At 42.3% G+C, this 8,371-nt stretch overlaps 1 pseudogene; it reads left to right on the top strand.

Moving 5' to 3' along the window:
- Positions 1–7,182: 7,182 nt before the first annotated feature.
- Positions 7,183–8,055, top strand: LOC123096866 (putative cytochrome c biosynthesis ccmC-like mitochondrial protein; annotated as a pseudogene).
- The last annotated feature ends 316 nt before the right edge of the window (positions 8,056–8,371 follow it).

Genomic DNA, 8,371 nt, shown 5'->3' with positions numbered 1-8,371 from the left:
CTTCGAGGTCAAATGGTGTGTTGGTATTCATCCAAAATAGGAAACTGGTAGCGACTTGCATTTGATGGACTCTTCCTTCCTGTAGGAATAGGCGAGAGTGGTAACGTGAGCCACCTTTCCTTTATACAGCAGTAATAGCACATGCAAGTTCCTAGGGTCTATATAGCTAGTCAAGGATCATAAAACAATTAGCAAATCATCAGTGGACTCCAAATAGCTATTTCATTGAATCGTACACGTGATTAGGCGGGGACAGGATTTGAACCTGCAGTCTTCGGGTCATGAGCCTGATGAGTTGACCAATTCCTCTACCCCGCTTTAGTCTAAACCTTTCATTAACGTACAGAAAATAGAGTTCGATGCAGGCGGATACTTGACATGTTCCCCTCAGGATAGCTTCTTCTTACATAAGCATCTGTCTCTGAGGTTGACATAACAGATTTAGCTAATGATACAGGAACCGTTGGCCAGATGAAAGGAAGCAGGCAAGTCGATTGATCAAGGAGAAAACCTTGATCTTTCCTTTACCCCTAGATTTCGGATTATCCGGAAGGAGCAGGAGGAGATTTGGCACATCAGCACGCATTCATACTACTTGTTAAAACAAACTGCTATCATGGCGAAGCTCTACTAAGCTATATGAATAGGCTCCGCTCCTTTCCTGGACTGGACTGAAACTAATTGGCTGCTTCCTCGTCTATACTTAACTTAGGAGGTTGTTGATATCACTCTAGATTCTCGAAAGGATATTGGATTGATTTCAAATCAAGGAAACTATTGAAATCGGGTAACGAACCAATTGTTCCTTATTCTTTTGTCATCCTCGGCTCTAGTTGAACAATGCACACACCCCGCTTTAGCTGCACATAATAATGTGATCCGTGAGGTGGCTAGCTATTATTTAGTGCGATGTGCAGTGAAGTGAGAGATCTCTCTACTCTAGTAGACCAGATGAAATAGCTGCAATGACTAATGTTTGATTGGGAAGACAGAATACATACGTTGACGTGCCCAGTTGAGCTACCGTAAGGTAGTCTAGTTAAGGAAAGGAAATCGAATATTCCCCTCACGCTAGGGGTGCGATTCCTTACTCTCGCCAAGATTCATCTTTCTCCCCAAGCTGGGTTTAAGCTTTCTATCTGTCCTTTCAGATCTGAACAATAAATAATAGAATAGTAGGGCCCTTGATTTATGGGATAACCCGACCAAAGCATAACGATAGGATTCCTAGCAGAAGCTAGGGCAAGTGAGTTCTACATGATATTCGATAATGAAACGAGCCTTCCTCCTTCCTGGAACCTCTGGATCCGAGGCCCCGGCACCCGAGTAAGTTATCAAACCTATTATGTTTGCTTGTTTCCCGTAATCCGTGACAGTGGCCTTTGCTCGCACTTCTCATCTCACCTAGCGCGATGCGAAGTTCGGTAGCAGACCAGAAACAAATATCGACTTCTACTCTCCAAAGCAGACCAGAAACTAGTATCGACTTATTCTCGGGGGCAAGAAGTCTTCATTGGGCCCATTGTCAAATAGCTCTGAGGAAAAGGCTGCACTGAACTAGAAACCACTAGGTTCGCCTTGCCCGGGAGGACATGATCTTCTTGATTCAGCAGATCAACGCATCCCACTATTTGAAAGAAAAGAAGGAACGCAACCTTTCTCTTCTCCAGAACTGGACGGGGAGAGTAGTATCCTGCACTAACCAATTAGAAGCAAGAGCTATGGGCATAGGTAACTAGAACTCCCTCTTAATCAACTGCACTAACCAGCCCTAACTTAATGGAACTTATCTTAGTACACTATTTCTATTATACAGAGCAAGAGAAAGAAAACGATCTTCTTATCTTATCAATCCTAAGTAGGAAAGTCCTGTTAGTGAGTGGTAAAACAATATATCCGACTAAACTAGTCCTCGTAGATTGAAGTAGTGGATCGGTACAATGGTTGTCTTCTCCTTTTGTCCGTAACAGGTCCAAAACTCAAGACTTTGTGCACCCACCATTCATTAAATTAAGGAAGAGAAGCGGGTTGTGAAGCCCCTACTTTGAAGGGGCTATTCTGCCCTGACTTTTTGTCACTCATACACGAAGTCACTAGTGAAACGGGTTCCCCTACCGTAATCTTTCACTAGCCCCAATGGATACGCACATTCGATGGAATCATAGTTTCCCCTACTTTCAATTGCTAATCGAGGATGAAGCTCTTTCCCCTTTCTTGGACCTCCTTCCTGATATCCCTTAACTAATACTTGCCCACCTCCTCTCATTGAGCACTGTCTTCCGCAAAAGCAGGTTTCTAGTTTGCTTTGTTTGCGGACAAGAAGGGAGAAGTGAACTACTGACTAAACCAGAACTTGTACTAGCCCATTCCTTCCCAGAACTGCACCGACTATAAGATGTATGAACCTATCGATCCACTTGGAGGGCGGAGATTGTATTTCTCTTTCGAGCGTTCAAAGCTCCAGGTGCTATAATCAATGGATGCATGCCCAGCTCCAAATACAGATGCAAAGCCTCCAGACGGTGCTGATTCGGGAAGTCGTTGCGGTCACGTTTTCTTCTGGTGGATGGTATCGATCAGCGTTTGAAGGAAGCTCTGCTTTCCTATCAGCATTAGTCAGCTTTCGAGTCCTTCAAGCGAGTGCCGCAGGGAAAGTAAGAGTATTTCATCATGGCCATTTATTAGGACTACTTGGATAAGTTAGGACAGTTTCTCTAAGGCCAGCTATTAAGTTAGTCGGTTCATAGGTTGTCGTAAAATATGGGTGTAGGAAGCCTGGACTCTGATTACCGATTATGAAAGCGAGGACTCTTTTTCTCTCTCCCCATTAACGGAGAACTATCTTAACCTCCTTCAGCAAGATTGTTATCTACAAGTAAGTTAGAGAATTCCTGTTGTCAAGCTAGTTATCTTATACAAGACTTTTCTATAAGGCTTGCAAGTAGGTTCAGGTGGAAGCAGGAAAGTAACACCACCTGGTTTTAGACCGGGTGTAACTCTTTCTCTTTTTCCCTTTATGCCAGCATGTTCCCTAAGTAGGATAAGTTCATTGTCTTATTACAGGTAGCATTGCTCTCAAAGCTAGGAAGGAAAGGTAAGGAGTAAGCTTATTTACTAAGATCCTAGCGAGTGGATTACTTTGAACGAGCAGGGGAGCGAGCGGAGTACTTTACGCAAGTAGTGGTTTACCAGGAACTCGTATAAGAGCTAGTCATATAGTCCTTGAAGATTATTCCTTTTATTAGTAGGGTTGTTATTAAGGAGTTTGAAGCTTGAGTACTTTCAGCTTTCCTGTTTTAGCTAGGAATGAAGTTGGTTCAGAAGTGTCAAGTAGAGAGGTTAGATCTTCTCTTCCTTCTCATACTGCGAGTAATATCTCAACTACACTTTCCACTTTATGTTGATCAGTTTGAGCATGAGCAGCTCGTTCAGAAGCAGCCGCCTGTGGAACTCTTGTTTTGAGGAAGCAATGAACATTGTCTTTTTCCATTCTCAATAAATGAGGAAGGAGGGGTGAGGTCCTCACTTGCCAGTGAGGCAAGGCTTTCTTTTATAATACATCCTACCCGATTTTGGTTGACGATTGCGTTCTATTCCAATTATTCACTTGTTTTTCTTGTCACTGTGGCAAGACCAGATGAGAGAGAGAACTATTTTCCATTTCCAGACAGACCCCGAGCCGAGGTTGGAACAAGTCTTTATTTTCTTGTTGGTTCCTTCTTTATTATTTATTCCAAATTTTTCTCTTCCATTCGGTTCATTAGCTTTAGGAAAAATAGAAGCTGCAGAAATGCTCGCTTCTAAAAGTCTTAAAGGCTCTGATCAAGGTAATGAACATTTTGCACTTGGAAACTAATAAGAAAGGAATTCAAATCATAGTTCAATATAGACTTTTTCTCTTTTAAGAAGGGTGAAACTTTCCTTCCAATACTTGTGTGCTCTACCCATCTCTACTGAACAAACCCACTACACATCGAGTGGCAGGGTATGTGTGTAGGCCTTTTCAAGGACATTCGAAACAACATGTCAATAAATTGTTATAGAAAGTGGGGCTAGATCGAGAGTTCTGACCTTTTCGTGGGTTGGGTGATCTTCAAACTCTTGTTTTTCTAGCGAAAGAACGCCGTTCTGAGCGATGATCTCCTACAAGCAAGTATAGTAAGGTTGACTTCAATTGAGACAAAAATGTCACTGGTCAGCTCCTTAGCGTGACAATTAACACCACTTTCTTATTACCTAAGAGATTAGATAAGGGAAGAAGGCAGGCCAAAGATTATAGATTCGGAGATCGTACTTCTAACGCTTTGTCTGAGTCAGTCCTACGAACCCTTCCGGCTGAGACACGAATCCTAGCCTATCAGAGTTGCAGAATGAAGGGCTCTTCAGAAGGCGCCACCCAAGTCTCCTTTGATACTTCGGAGTAAGGATTTTTTTTTCAAGGAAGGCAGATTTTCTGCGTTCCGCAGCACGAACAGGGTGTACAGAAGATCGATGTGCCATCTTTCTAACCACCTTCATTTGTTGTATTATTAGTAGGGAAGGGAGCCTTTGATAAAGGGACCCCAACTAAGAAATCTACTGTCTCAGAGCGACAGTCAAGCTCGTATCGCGGAACTAGAACATTTCTTTGATTGATAGGTCAGATAGGAAGCAGGCAAGAAAACCAAGTTATACGTTTGGAATTTAGAACTCGGAAAGGTTGTCCTGTGACTACCTTTGAAGTATTTGGGTAGGACATCAGGCAAAGGTCTTATGATGAGCCAGGCGCATATGAGGTTTACTGCAGCCCTAAAGCTCTGTCCCCTATCCTACCACTAGATCTCCTATGCCGGAACATGAACAGAGAAAGCCGTGAGTGTAGTCTTAGGAACGAAACCGGGGTTGCTCTCGCAAAAAGATGTACTAAAGAAATCTAGAAAGCTCAATTCCAAGATTTAAGCCTCTGGTCCATGGGTCGGTGAACGAATGGGTTTTGGGAAATAGAGAACATGGACTCGATTGAACAAAGGTGGCACCGGAATGAATAGCCCACTTGTTTCGGGCAAGAATGAATGGGACTGATCGACTCGAGTTACCGCGCGATCTCCACTCTTCGACTAAAGCTTTCGCTTCTGCTTTTCTCTTGTTTTGATTTATTAGCTTTTTGGGGAAAGAAGAGGGTCTGAAATACAACTAAGTCTACGAGTGCCGCGAATGAACCTTCGGTTCTTCCCAAGAACGAGTAGACACGAACTAAATAACTCGTATCAGGCTACGAGAATAGGGAACGGGAAGAAGGAACTAGTGAGGCTTTCGTTGGTCAAACAATATGCCCTCCTCACTTGAGGAGAGTGAAGGTCATGACTTATTGAAGCAGAACGTCATGGCTAAGAGAAGGGGAACTCCTTTCTTCGGTAACTATTGAATTGCCTATCTAACACTGGAGCGAAGTGGAAAGTTGAATGGGAAACTGTTGTCGTCGGTTATCCCATTTCCCTCCTTTCTGTTTCGACAAAGAAAACGTTTAGGTATCGGTAATAGGATTCCCACTATAATTTGCAGAAAAAGATAGATTCTATAATAATCCATAAATAATATATGGAATTAGGCTCCGTAATCAATTGCTCGCTCTGAGAATAAGATCTACAGGCTTGTACCCATTTCTCCCTGCAAAATAAGTTTGAACCCGAGTGAGTATGGACCATATGCTCATCTTTCTTCTCAATCTACACCTCGTTCCGCGAGAGACCTATCCTCGTTTCGAAATAAAGGACCGTAGTGAGGATCGATCCCGGATAAGTGAGTCAGTGTAGGGACAGAGGCTGATGATTCTAAAGGTGATTTCTAACTACAAGATGACTTTATTTGAAAACGAATCCAAATATCAACAAAAAGATGAATGGAAAGTCTTGTTGATATGAATTGATCTTCAACCCAATGACAATGCTTCGATTTCAATCTTGACTTCTTTCTTGGATGCCTGAAGTTTGTGTTCGCATTTCATCAAAGGAAAAGTGGGTTGTACCCACATGAAGAAAAGAGTTGCTCGTGTAAAAGCAATAGCTTCTATTTGACTTATCTAGTTGTGTCTTGTCTTGCACATACTCGGCTCGGTGAATGGTTCATCTTTGATTGGCATGGTCCTTTGGATGTAAGAGATCTCGTTTGCTGGCCGGGCCCTTCCATGAGTTTAGATCTCTATGTATGAATCTCTTATGAAATCCCATACCTTTTATCCTTTCAGAACGATCAGCATACTGTGTGACTTCTACGTGACAGTTCTTGCATTTCATTTTTTGCTTTGCATGAACATTTAGATATTGGAAAGCGAACTCCCTGAATTAGGAATTTCATAGATAGAGAAGGACGGACAAAAAGAGAGAGACTGACTACCTACCCGGATCAATGCTGATTGACGACTGAATAAATAGCCAGAAGCAAAAACTGCACAAGAGAGAAAGAGCGGATCCAACTATGGAAATGTAGTACATGTTCTGTCGGAGCTAATCATGCAAAGCTAGCATAGCGCCAGCCGTCGAAGTGAATGAATTCGAAAGAACGCGGAAGTAAGGAAATGAGACGACTCTTTCTTGCATAATTTCATAAGCAGATCTTCCCCTCCACACAAATCACGAGTTTTTTTATTCCTCTCGTATATCGTCGTCACGCCCTTAATGATAGGTTTTGAAAAAGATTTTTCATGTCATTCCCATTTAGGTTCGATTCGGATCCTCTGTTGTTTCCCTTTCCTCCCGAACCTTTTCCTCGAAATGATAAAGAATCTGGTACAAACGCATTGTATTATTTAAGTGCTTATTGCTTGCAAAAAATCCAACTTCTACAATTGGTAGCTCACCGGGTTATTCAAATAAGTCGTGTTTTCTGTGCTTTTCCCATGTTACAACTTCCATACCAATTCGATCGATCCTGAATGGATCGGTTATACATTCTATTAGGGAGCCCGGTCTTGACTCTTCTGTGTGGTATTCATTCCCGTTCGGCTCTTGGAATCACATCCAACAGTGGTTGGAACAGCTCACAAAATCCAACCACTTCACCTACTTTATTGCCCCCAACCGTTTCCCGTACATCTATAGAAACATAAGGGTTTCATGTTCTTTCATCGATTGGGTATTCCTCTCCTTTTGTATCTCTTTATCCAATTTCGGTCTCGATTAGTTCACAAGATTGAATGGCCAAGTCATGGAAAAGCCGTTATTCGATTGTTTTAAAAGAATGTTGAGCCGGGCCCAGGTATGTAAGTTCATCTATGTACAAACAAGGATTTATTTTACTTCCGCACCTAGGTTGGGGGTTCTATTTAGGAAGAATAAGGAAGAGGAATAAAATCTCATTCATGTGTTCATGCTAACAGAAGAGCGGATCCAATACACATAAGGCATCGGTTGTTCTTAACAGCGATGGCTATTCATTTAAGTATTCGGGTAGCACCACCAGATCTTCAACAAGGTGGAAATTCTCGTATTTCGTATGTACATGTTCCCGCGGCTCGGATGAGTATAGTTATTTATATCGCGACAGCTATAAACAGTTCCTTGTTCCCATTATCAAAACATCACCTTTTTCTTCGCTCTTCCGGAACCGGTACAGAAATTGGTGCTTTTCTACTTTGTTTATGTTAGTAACTGGGGGATTTCGGGGAAGGCCTATGTGGGGTACCTTTCAGGTGTGGGATGCTCATTTAACTTCTGTATTCATCTTGTTCCTTATTTACCTGGGTGCACTGCGTTTTCAAAAGCTTCCTGTCGAACCGGCTCCTATTTCAATCCGTGCTGGACCGATCGATATACCAATAATAAAGTTTCCAGTCAACTGGTGGAATACATCGCATCAACCTGGGAGCATTAGCCGATCTGGTACATCAAAACATGTTCCTATGCCCATTCCAATCTTGTCTAACTTTGCTAACTTCCCCTTCTCTACCTGTATCTTGTTCGTTTTGGAAACACGTCTTCCTATTCCATCTTTTCCCGAATCTCCCTTAATGGAAGAAATAGAAGCTCGAGAAGGAATACCACTAAAAACCTAGTTCGCTCTCAAATAAAAACCTAGTTCACTCGCTAAAGCATCCATGGCTGAATGGTGAAAGCGCCCACCAACCTAGAAAGGTAAAATGGGTCAAAAAGTAGGTTCGATTCCTGCCGGATGCACTGCCTCTTAAAGACAGAAACAGAGGAGGGAAAGAAGGTAGTATAGGGAACTTGCTTTTGGATTCTTATCGAAAGTGAATCCCTCTAACACTTCTGTTAGTGTTTTATGAGAAAATCTTTTATAGACACAACAGGTGTGAAAATCCTTAGTCACTAGGCAAGAAAGCTCGATGGGAACAAAGAGGATACAATTAGTTCAGAATCAAAAAAATGTACAATTT

Source organism: Triticum aestivum, chromosome 4D (genome assembly GCF_018294505.1).
Source record: "Triticum aestivum cultivar Chinese Spring chromosome 4D, IWGSC CS RefSeq v2.1, whole genome shotgun sequence".
Classification (NCBI taxonomy): domain Eukaryota; kingdom Viridiplantae; phylum Streptophyta; class Magnoliopsida; order Poales; family Poaceae; genus Triticum; species Triticum aestivum.
The sequence above is the reverse complement of the archived record's forward strand: the minus strand, read 5'-3'. Positions and strand labels throughout refer to the sequence as shown.